The 10544-nt window shown below is 43.7% G+C and overlaps 1 protein-coding gene across 4 annotated transcripts in view; it reads right to left on the bottom strand.

Annotated features, from left to right (window-relative positions):
• The window catches only part of LOC109297403 (E3 ubiquitin-protein ligase RNF170-like), a 43933-nt gene that overhangs the window by 28296 nt on the left and 5093 nt on the right, over positions 1-10544 (bottom strand). The gene's annotated exons all lie outside the window — the stretch shown is intronic.

Here is a 10544-nt window from a genome sequence, read left to right as displayed (position 1 = left end):
AAGGAAAAGGGGGGGGAGCCCATGGGCCTCCTCTTGGTAGTTATTAAAAAAAAGGGCCCCCCCCCCCCCCCCCCCCCGCCATTCATTGAGGAGACAACAAAGCCTTGTCTTAGAATCGAGCATCAGACCCTTCCAGCTGGGCTACCTGCTTCCCATGCCTCAAAAAGGATATAGAAAAACTATAAAAAGTACAGAGAAGGGCTACAAGAATGATCAAGAGCTTGATTCTCACACCTCAAAAATGCCAAATCTTAGTTTTCATTAATTTTTTTGACTGTGATAAAATAGAATAATTCTTCTGTTGCAAAGAGCTCAGAAAGAACACAGCAGGTTAGAATGTTCCTGACACTATACATTCGTATTTGAAATCTCTGGGTTTATCTTGTGAATCATGTCTGCATGCTTAACAGTGCCAAATGCCCTATGACACCCTAGAAAGGATCTCAAGGTACCCTGGGTGAGAAACATTGGCTTAAACTAACAAGAGGAAGTTATTTTTCACACGGCACAAAGTTAGCTTGTGGAACTCGCTGCCACAAAATATTGTGCAGGCTGCTAGCTTAACCCAATTCAAAGTGGGGCTGGACCAGTTCTTGGAAGAAAGGTCCACCATCAGGTACTGAATATGGTAGATAGGGATGCAGCCTCTGAATTAGAACTAAACCTCTGAGTGCTGGAAGCTACAATGGGAGAGGAAAAGGCCATGGACAATTCTGGATGTGCCCTGTCCACTCACTTCCTCAGTATCCACGCTCTGCCACTGTGAGAGGCAGGATCCTGGCCTAAGTGGGCCTATGGTCTGACCCGGTAAATAGCATTCTTATGCTCTTACAGAACATTCTTCTACCTATGGCAGCTATGGGGTGGGAGAACTTAGAAATACCTGAAAGTTGGCTTAACTTGGTTACTATAGAAATCAATGGGAGTCTTTACAACAATTTCAAAGAGAACAGAGTTAGGTGAAGATGATGCACTTTTCATAATAATTTTCTATACATTTACTTATAAGGAAAAAAGAATAGTAAGTGTTTTTAAGCTGAATTAGAGTAATAAGCACTTTTTCTGTTCTTAAAAGATGGAATTGTGTCAGTTCTTTGTTTTATCTGCCTCTTCATACCATTCAGTTTTCCTAACCTGATAACACAGAGATTCAGAATGAAGTACTCACAAACTAAAGTACGCTACTGACTACAGCTGGTAAACCAACTGGCCGAGCCTTGGATAAAGGAAGAAACCTCAGGGTACTCTTTGCTATAACCCGTGACATACCACTTTTGTAATAGCTTCACACCTGTGAAGGCCAAAGGGACTTGTCAGGGCTAATGGTCACTAAGTTATAGCTGGAGTTGGCTCTTATTGGTAGAAAAATGTCAGTGGAGAAGATATTACCAACTCCAAAATAAATAATGCAGAATTGAAAGAAAACCCACTAAGTCATGGAGATTAATATGTGCCAGCAAAGGAGGCGTAACTTGTAGCGGAGAGAACACCCTTTTACCCTGGGCAAATCCTCCTCCACTTGATTTACTACTGACATTACCAAAAAACACCATAACACCTCTTCTGCACAAACTAAACCTGGACTGTGCAGTTCCTTTGCTCTTTTTACGGTGGGATGTTACTCAATTCAGGCCCTCTACAGCAGTAAGGAAGCAGAAGCCAACATATTCTGGTCCTGTAGTAGAAAGGCATACAATATTATTTTAAGTACCGTAGAACTGAAGAAAAGTTATACGAAATGAAGGCTAGATTCTTTTCACTGTTCCTATGTATGTGAAAACTAAAATGAGACCATAAACCATACGTGAAATAAATGAAACAAGAGACCAAGACGTGCCTCAACCTGAACAAGAACTATTATTTCTGCAACACTGGTTATAATTTCTGCTAATTATGGCTTTCCTCAAGCAAGTGTGCCACAGTCTGTTTAACTACTGAAATTCAGAGAAATATTTATACAGAACATTTCTTCTGAAGGCAGCAAACCAGTCACTTGCTAAGAATCAAAATTAAAGAAAGTTGGAATTAGCACATTAGTTTTCGGATATACTGATACATAAAAAAAACAGCAGACCGTTGTGGAACAGTCCAGGTCCTATGTTCTACTCTACTTTAATAATATTATTAACTGACTATGTTAATAATACCTTTGGCTTATCTCTTTGATATGAGCTCCCAAATACTATGTGACAATGATTTCAAGAAAAGAAATGAGGATATTTCATACTGGTCAAGAAAATTCTCTCATTATTGTAGATACACTAATTATTCTTTTGAGTCTGTGTAGTTATATGGTCCCTATCACCACTGCATCTGAAGGCATACAATCCACAGTTTGCATGAAGCCCACAACACAATTCTGTACTTATTATCTTTTTAATATGTACTTTCACTAAGTGCCACCTACACAGCTGTAACAGGGGTATTATCATCATCCAGTATCTTAATTTAAATATTCAGCATCTCAATTCCCACTCACATCACACGCTTATTTTGATGGACTCGCTCTTTTGTATGCCCCTTTCTAAGCCAGCTTCTTACTATGAACATGTTCTAAATATTATGAAGGTGCTTGTAGTTGGAAATGGCTGACTTCTATTTAAGACAGAACTAAAATTCCTGCTTCTCACTTTAATAATTAAATTTAATCTCCAAATTCAGCACAAAACATCCATTCACCTCCAAAATTTCAGACTGTATTTCAGTAGAGGCCACTGTTGAACTTTCAAAATTCTATCGATATAGAATTATTCCCCTTACTATGGACAACCTAACATAACCTGTGCTTTTCCTGAGGAGCAAAATAAAAGTTAGTTCTTGGATAGGGAGGGGCTTGATTGGTGAATTTGTGGAGGCAGCCAGGACTGGGAAAAATGTGTGAGTGGCTGTGTTTTTAGCATGGAGAATTCAGTCCTGGGACTATGCAGTAGTGCCTGAAGAATCCAGGGCTTTGAGGCTTTGTCTATGCAGAAAGCAATCCTGGTATAAGAGCCCTTATAACTTTAGACCTGTGGTCCCCAACCTTTTTAAGGTGAAGATCACATTTTGAAATAAAGAGCAATCTGGGATCTACCTCCTCCTGCCCCACCCTGCCACCCCATCTCCCGCCAGACTGCCAAAAGCACCCTGCTGGGATCAGCCATGTGGACCTCTCCTGTTCCTTGGCACTGCCTGGGCTCACTCCTGCCCCAGTCCCAGTAGTCTCTGAGCCCCAGGGGCTCTGGGCTGCGAGTTCCTGCCCTCCCGGCTTTCTCCCCCCCAGCCCTGTTCCAATCCCGGCCAGGCAGAGCTGCGTCCTCCCTGGCCCAGAGCTGCGGTGGGTCTGGTGCAGGAAATGACCAGCAGCCTGGGGCAAGCAGGGGCAGGTTCTCCCCTCATTTCTTGGCATCTCTGGGACCCTTCTCGGCCCTGGGACACGGCCCTTGCTGTTCTGCCAAGGGGAAGCGAGTCCCAACTGGAGCCCAGAGATGAGAGTGGGATGGGGGAGGCTGGGACACGGAGCCCGGCAGGTGAGGGGGGCAGGGGGTGAGCATTGCCTTCCTGAACACAGCCCATGTGGGGCAGAGTGGAGCACCCCAGAGTCCTGCTCCTCCAGCCCGGGTACAGAGCAAGTGCAGTCCGGGCAGCCCTGGAGCAGGGTTGGATCCCAGCCAGTCCACACCTCTCACCTGGGGGGGGGGACAACTGCAGAGCAGCAGTGTGGATCCCAGCGGTGCAGCCACAGCCCCGCAGGGAAGTGCACCAGGATCCTGCTGCCGCCTGCTGCCTACAGCGGGCTCAGGGTGAGCATGGCAGACAGGGCACATGCCCCCTGGGCCTCTGCCAGGGTGCAAGCAGCGGCAGGAGCCCCCACCGCATGGCTGAACAAGTCGTCTCCCCCCCCCCACGACTGAGATTAACTGTCAGAGGCTCCATGATCAACCAGTCAACTGAGATTAACCAGTTGGTGACCACTGCTTTAGAGTATTATATATCAATATAACTCCCTTACTTATTTCACTATAATAATGCTTTTTGGAGTTAAACTGCTTCCAAAGAAGTATACGCTAAGCCACACTAAAAACAGGTACTCTTATTCTAGAACAAGAGTCAGTATTCACACAAAGAGTGATAGCAGTAAAATACAGCAGCTTAACCATATTGGTATAATTACAAGGGTACGACCTCCTGTGCAGATGAGTTTGAAAGCTATACTGATGAGAAGCCTTTCAAGAATGGAGAGACTGGGCTCCTCTTTACACTGCATTGCATACTACCACTTCTTTTTTTTTCTCCATCTCCACTCATGAGGAAACTTCCTGTTGCAAATCTCCTGTGGCAAGCTCATCACACTAGGAGTACAGTTGTAGAACATGAATACCTCCAGCAAAGCCCAGGTGGCATTCAGAGATCACAACCCTTACATTTCTGCTGTCCTTCCTTGTCCTATCAAAACTTCATTACTTCACTATTCTATTACCTCTACTACTATGCTAATCACCCAAAAACTCCCTTCCCAATGGAACTGTTTGGCCCCAAGGCAAAGACAAACACAGACACATCTGTCTGAAGGTATTGTAGTTTATGAGCTAAACCAACACTGCAGCCTTGTTCTTTAACGTGGCAAGACAATGAGAGTTACTATGGAAGGATCTACTAGCATGAGCAGCAGAAGCAAAGCAAAATGTATGGGGATTCCTTCCCTCTGATCTACTGCCTTGCTGTGCTCCCTGCTGACCCCAGATGCCCACGCAGCCTTGATGGATTTTCCCAGGTCTGTAACCCACAGTCCTATCTGAACCTTATGTTAAACTGTTTCTGACACAACAGGTGAGCAAGCATGATTCACAGGATAAAGCCAGCAAGTACAGCTAAGACTCCATAGTGTTAGAAACACTCTGATCTGTTGTGGTCTTTCTGAGTTCTTTGGAACAGGGGAACTGCTCTATTATTTTTCCACACTCGAAAAAAGAGAAAGCTAACAGTTAGCATTTTCTGAAGGGTACCTTGGGTATAATGAGAGGTGTCTTGGATCTAAAAAGGCTGAGAATCGCTGTTTTAAACCTTGCTATATAATATTTAAGAACTGTATGTGGCAGAAAAGGAGATTTTTATTCCCTTTCCAACCAGCTTCTCCATTAAACTTATTCTAATACAGCAATGCATAAAAGAGGGATTGCTGAAATTGTCATCTTCTAATGCTAGGAAGAATCTTATTGATAATGTTTGTTTTGTCCCAGAGACAATCCATGAGTTTTACTAAATATTTCCCCTGATCACCTCAAGTACCTATATTTCCTAACATGGCTCACTCCTGGATGAAGGCCCACTCTAAAGAGGGAGTGGGGATCTGTTTAGATGTGGGAAACAAACTTCAAGAGAAGTGTGTAGGACTGAATGGTTCTGGGAGTCCTGGTCTTGCTCTTCCAACTAGCCACCAAAGCAGAAGTGGTCTGTAAAATCCATGCAGAGCCCTCACTGACAGCAGCAGCTGAGGTTCATTTTGAAGATTCTCTCACTGAAGGAGCTGGGAGAAGGGAAGGTGACTTTTGTCTAAATCCACAGTGATTTACTTTTCACAATGTTCCCCAAAGTGTATGCCATCAGATTTAGAAGGATATCAGATGTTAACCTGCACTTGCTGTTTCTTAAAATTGAGCCATGTACTGAATCTATGGCAAAGCCCTGGAAAAAACTCTTAAGGAAATTTAGTTTAAGGAAATTTTTATAGGGTCCCACCCCCTTTGCACATGCTTACAATGAGCTCTGAGTTGAGCACAGACCTCTAGCCATTATTCTCTGGATTGCCATTGTTATATCCAACTTTTTCTTTTGCCTGTTTGCCAGGAATACCCCCTTGACTGGACTATGCATCTTATCACGGAGTTCAAAGTAGGCTAAACTATAGATAGTGCAATAAAGCCATTTAAGTCATCAGATCCACCTAAATCATGACGGGGAATTCTCACAATGCCTTACTGAGAATCAAAAAAAATTGAGGAAGAATTGTACAGATCTTCTCTAGCTTTGTAAAATTTCTTTTATATATCTGATTTGTTGATAATATTTTCTGAAAATAAAACTGCTTGTGAAGGTGAACCCTCCTTTGTACTTAAATCTAGGAAACTTACTTTGAAGTTTAGGATACCTTGCTCAAAGCACTGGTTTAAGAGATTACTATTTCTCTTTTTAGAAACTAAGGGAGATTCATGCATGAAAGTTTTAAAACAGTGGTGCTCAAATGGGGTGCTGTTTACCACAGTTCTACCTGCCCTGTATGCCTCTGTTTCTGTGAAAAGCCATATGGAGTCAAACCAGGAAGGGCTGTGTGGCAAGAGCAGTCTCTCCTGCCTGTTTTAGGCTTATGAATAATCCTAATGGAGGCAAAAGCAGGCGTGAGTGTCCCACAACCCTTCCTGGCCTGGCTGTGCATGAGACACATGGTACTTTTACCTGGCTGTGGCAGCAGCACCCTGGTTGAGAACCACTGAGATCAAGCTGAGACAGCACAAAAGTAGTTCTCAAATGGGATGCTACCAAACACAAAAATGTTATGGTTGGGCTCCCTGAATCTTAAAAGTTTGAGAACTACTAATTTAAAGCCACTTGCTGAGCATGAGTGAACAATCACTTCTGTCCAGACCTAAGCCGAACACAAGAAAAGGGTGAAGGGGATCTATGAGGGAAAGCCGTGTTACTAGCAAGACTGAAATTCTGTAAACTTGTGTCATTTATAACCTGGTTATATCCCCTAAAAGAGCATCTTCTTTATGACCTCCTGGCAACCTCTGAGGGCTAAAGGGAAGGGAAGGTAGTCCACCTCCTTTACTGGTCATGCTCTGCTGCTGGATTGGGTCCGTCCACACAAAATGAGGAGTAAACAGTAGCCATCAAGTACTCACTGGTATCAGAAAGCTTACACCTTTCACAGAAGCTGAGATTGGCTAGGTAAAACAGCTCATAGGAAGGTTCTTGCTTTATGGCTTTCCCAAAGTATATTAGAACTGTGCCTATAATGTTGGGACACTGCTGCTGGTTTCTTCCTCCTGGTTGCTACTAAGGGGAAGCAAGGACGGGGAAAGGAAATGAAAGTGGGGTGGGGGGAGGGAACTTCCCTTCACTAAAGATTCAGGAAGCAGCTGTTTTTTAGCAAGCTGTGGAACAAAGGCACAAATGCCAGTAGTATGGACCAGTTCTGAAAAAAAAGTTACCCTCCTCCCCCCAGTTCTATGACACCAACTCTTGCCAGGCCTCAAAAAAAATGGAGCTGCCTTGTGACTTTGTAAACTATCTCAGTACAGACCGTGCCCAGATTTCACTATAGCCTGATCGGCAGGGATCTGGGTTTTCCATTTGCTAAGAAAAAACGCGGACTCTCCTTTACAGGAGAAAATCATGGGAAACAGAGGGTTTCCCCTTGCAGGCTGGCAGAGTTCTTGGGGCTTGGGGGAGCGGACGCAGGGGGCACCACGTGTGTGCATGCACATGGCCAGCAATAAAGCCAGGCAGCAGTGGAGACCAGCTCCCCCCAGCTGCCTGCAGGTAAATCTATGGTGTGGGGCATAGGCAAGGGGGGGGGGGGAAGAGAAGAGGGAAGGGAAGATTGAGGTGGACACAGTGAAGGAGGGAGGGAGTGGGGCAAAGTTGGTGGCTGTGGTTGGGGACACTGCCTAACCAGGGTGCTGTGCAGTCCCCAATTGCCTGGTTGTGCGATGGGGATGGTTCTGGGCAGAACCTCAGGGACACAGAACCCTCCCCACAGCAGTGGGACCAGCTGGTCGGGTCTTGGTCTCTGCAGAGAGACCCGTCCCTCCTCGGGGAGGACTCCTGGGGAGAGAGACCCCTCCCCTCCGCAGCACACTGGGCTGGCTCATGGCCAGCTCCACTGATTGATACCAGGGGGGGATTCTCCACTGCAGGGAGATGCGCTATCCCTGCTTCCCTCTGTCCAGCCAGGCCGTGGGTCTTAGCTGGCTGGAGGAAAAAGGCAGGACTAGGATTAAAGTCTGTCACTGACAGCTTGGGGGCAGTCTCCAGCAGCCCGGGGAGCCTGCAGAGCATGTTGGGAGGCATGCAACAGAACTTCCTGCCTCCTGGCCCTGGCCAATGCACGGAGGCTGCAAGCCCACCATACAAAACGCTGTCTGTCACACTGTAACTAAGTACTTTGTGTAAAGCGCAAAAGTTACAGAGTGATCAGAAGTGCCCTCTTCAGTTGTGTACACACTCACAGTGCTCAGGCAGGGGCCAGAGGTATCTACATCACAATCCTTGATGACTGCAAAATGCAACTAAGCACATACTGCTGGCAGACACTGGAGGTGCTTGGAGAGACAAAGAATGGAAATTTAGCCTTGCAAAATCACCAGTACAGTTTACTATGGCACAAAATCTTCTTGACTACCCTCTATCATAGTGTTCATGACTAATGATAAACACAAATGATAATTTACTCACTTGTCAACAAAGAATTACACGCCCTAAGCAAGCAGACTATTTCAAGGTTAACTATCTACTCAAAAAAAACTGCCTTGGTCAGAAGCTGTCTTCCTGTTCTGCATCTCTCCTTTCTCATCCTGAATACAAAGGTAGATTTGATTTTTGTAAGAACATATAGAGAACAACAAAATTTAAAGGAACAAAGAAGCATGTCAGTAACGATGCATCATCTCATCATGCTTCTGAATTTCTAATTATTACAAAGTCTCTTATTAATGTGGCACAGCCAGAACAATGCCATGTGCCAGGGATTCAGTGTCTACTACAACATATAACATAATTGTTGATGGCTACCCAAAGTCAGAATATCCATATTTTACTGCATTTTTTGCACATCTGAACTCTTCCTAGTTCACCAGGGACACATATTATGTGCTGTTATGTTCCCCAAACAGATAGCAAATATCCTAGAACCACTACACAAGCATCACGTGTATAATGAAAGTAAAGGTCTTTTCTGTGGGGCTATGGAATGGTTTAGAAATGACAAAGTGAGAAACAGAAGTACTATTACTGAAAAATTCAACGAGTAACCAAGAAACCAGAAGCTTGCATACTTTTGTTCGGTTTCAGGACATGGCACAGAGTTCATCAGTTCGCTGAATCACTTAAAAACAGGTTAGATGTGACTGTAACATTTTAACGATGAATTTGGAGTGGACAAGGGGAAATTATCTGAAATACCATTTCTCAGACGACATTTTGACAGTTTTCTTCTCCTAGGTATTTTTTTCTCAATGCAAAATTGGCAGAACACCCTCATCTCTTAAACAGTTAACATCAGTAAGGACTGCACTAATAGGCTAGGCTTCTAATATTTTTTACATGCTGTCCCACACTGGTATAAATGCTGCCTCTGAAAAGACTAATCAGTTTTTTTGGTTGCTTTGGAGGTGAGGTCCCAAAGATAAGCCAGTTAAAAATGATTTATCAAAACCCAGGCCTAGAAGAAAAATGTGCTAGTGCAGGAGTTGTCAACCAGGGGTACGTGTCCACCCATGCTCTGCCCCCCTTCCCCTGCTCAACTGTGCGCTCCCCACCCTGCTCAGCATCTGGCTGCTGGGGGTACTTAAGACTAAAAAAGGTTGAAAACCCCTGTGTTAGTGTAATGGGAAGATAAGGCAAAAGATGGAACATTTAAAAAGACAGCAAGAGTTATATGAGTAAATAATTAAAAAAATAAGTGTTCTGAAAGCAAGAGAAAGACTTGAGAGCTTGTCCACATTGTTAATAGAATGAAAATAAGTAGGTCTAATTCACAATTATAGTTTTCTAATATGATTGCCCTATTTATAAAAAGTCATTTTTTAGTAATTTAACTTATTTTTAAATAAGAGTGTCCAAAAATGGAGTTCTATTGAAAGAATAAATGTGTAAATTACAACTTACTAGTTATTTTGGTTCCATCCTCCATACCAACAAACTTTCTATATAAAAGGATATAAGCCAACTTCCAAACACTGGGGCCTATGTGCAAACTTTCCTTCTAGAAAGGTTGCTCTCTGCTTTCAGGTTTCTTCCTTCAAAACAGCTGCTACTGGCCACTTTCAGAAATAGGAGACTGTTCTAAAACAGGCCATTGATCTGACCCAGTTTCTGCAACTCCTACATTTCTTTAGTCTATTCTGTGCAGTATCCAAGGGATCTTTTAACAGTGAATGCAGAAGACAGGCCTCAAAGGAATAAGCATATGGGCACAGGAATAATATTGGCAAGACAGGAAATACAGCATCAACTTGGTAGAGTCTCTAGCACACGGGTGGGCTGGAGGGCCACTTAAGTTTTGGTAAGCTGTCGAGGGCCACACAAAATCTTTTAGAAAATATAATGTTGACAAATTATAGATGAAAAACAAATCATACTAAAAAAAAAAAAATCAAATCTCTACTGTAACATATTTTAATTTTCTTTAAATAAATTGTCCTGATTTATGTTTTTTAAGCAGTGTATATAGAGATGCTTGCATAGTACGTCAAAATAAAGTCTTACTCTTGTACATTGTGTGCGTGTGTGTAGGGGGGGTTGTGTGTGTAGGGGGGGTGCACATGTGTGGGGGCACTGCCCAC

The sequence above is a fragment of the Gavialis gangeticus genome, unplaced genomic scaffold (assembly GCF_001723915.1).
Source record: "Gavialis gangeticus isolate Ggan-Ray unplaced genomic scaffold, GavGan_comp1, whole genome shotgun sequence".
In the NCBI taxonomy this organism is placed as follows: Eukaryota; Metazoa; Chordata; order Crocodylia; family Gavialidae; genus Gavialis; species Gavialis gangeticus.
The sequence above is the reverse complement of the archived record's forward strand: the minus strand, read 5'-3'. Positions and strand labels throughout refer to the sequence as shown.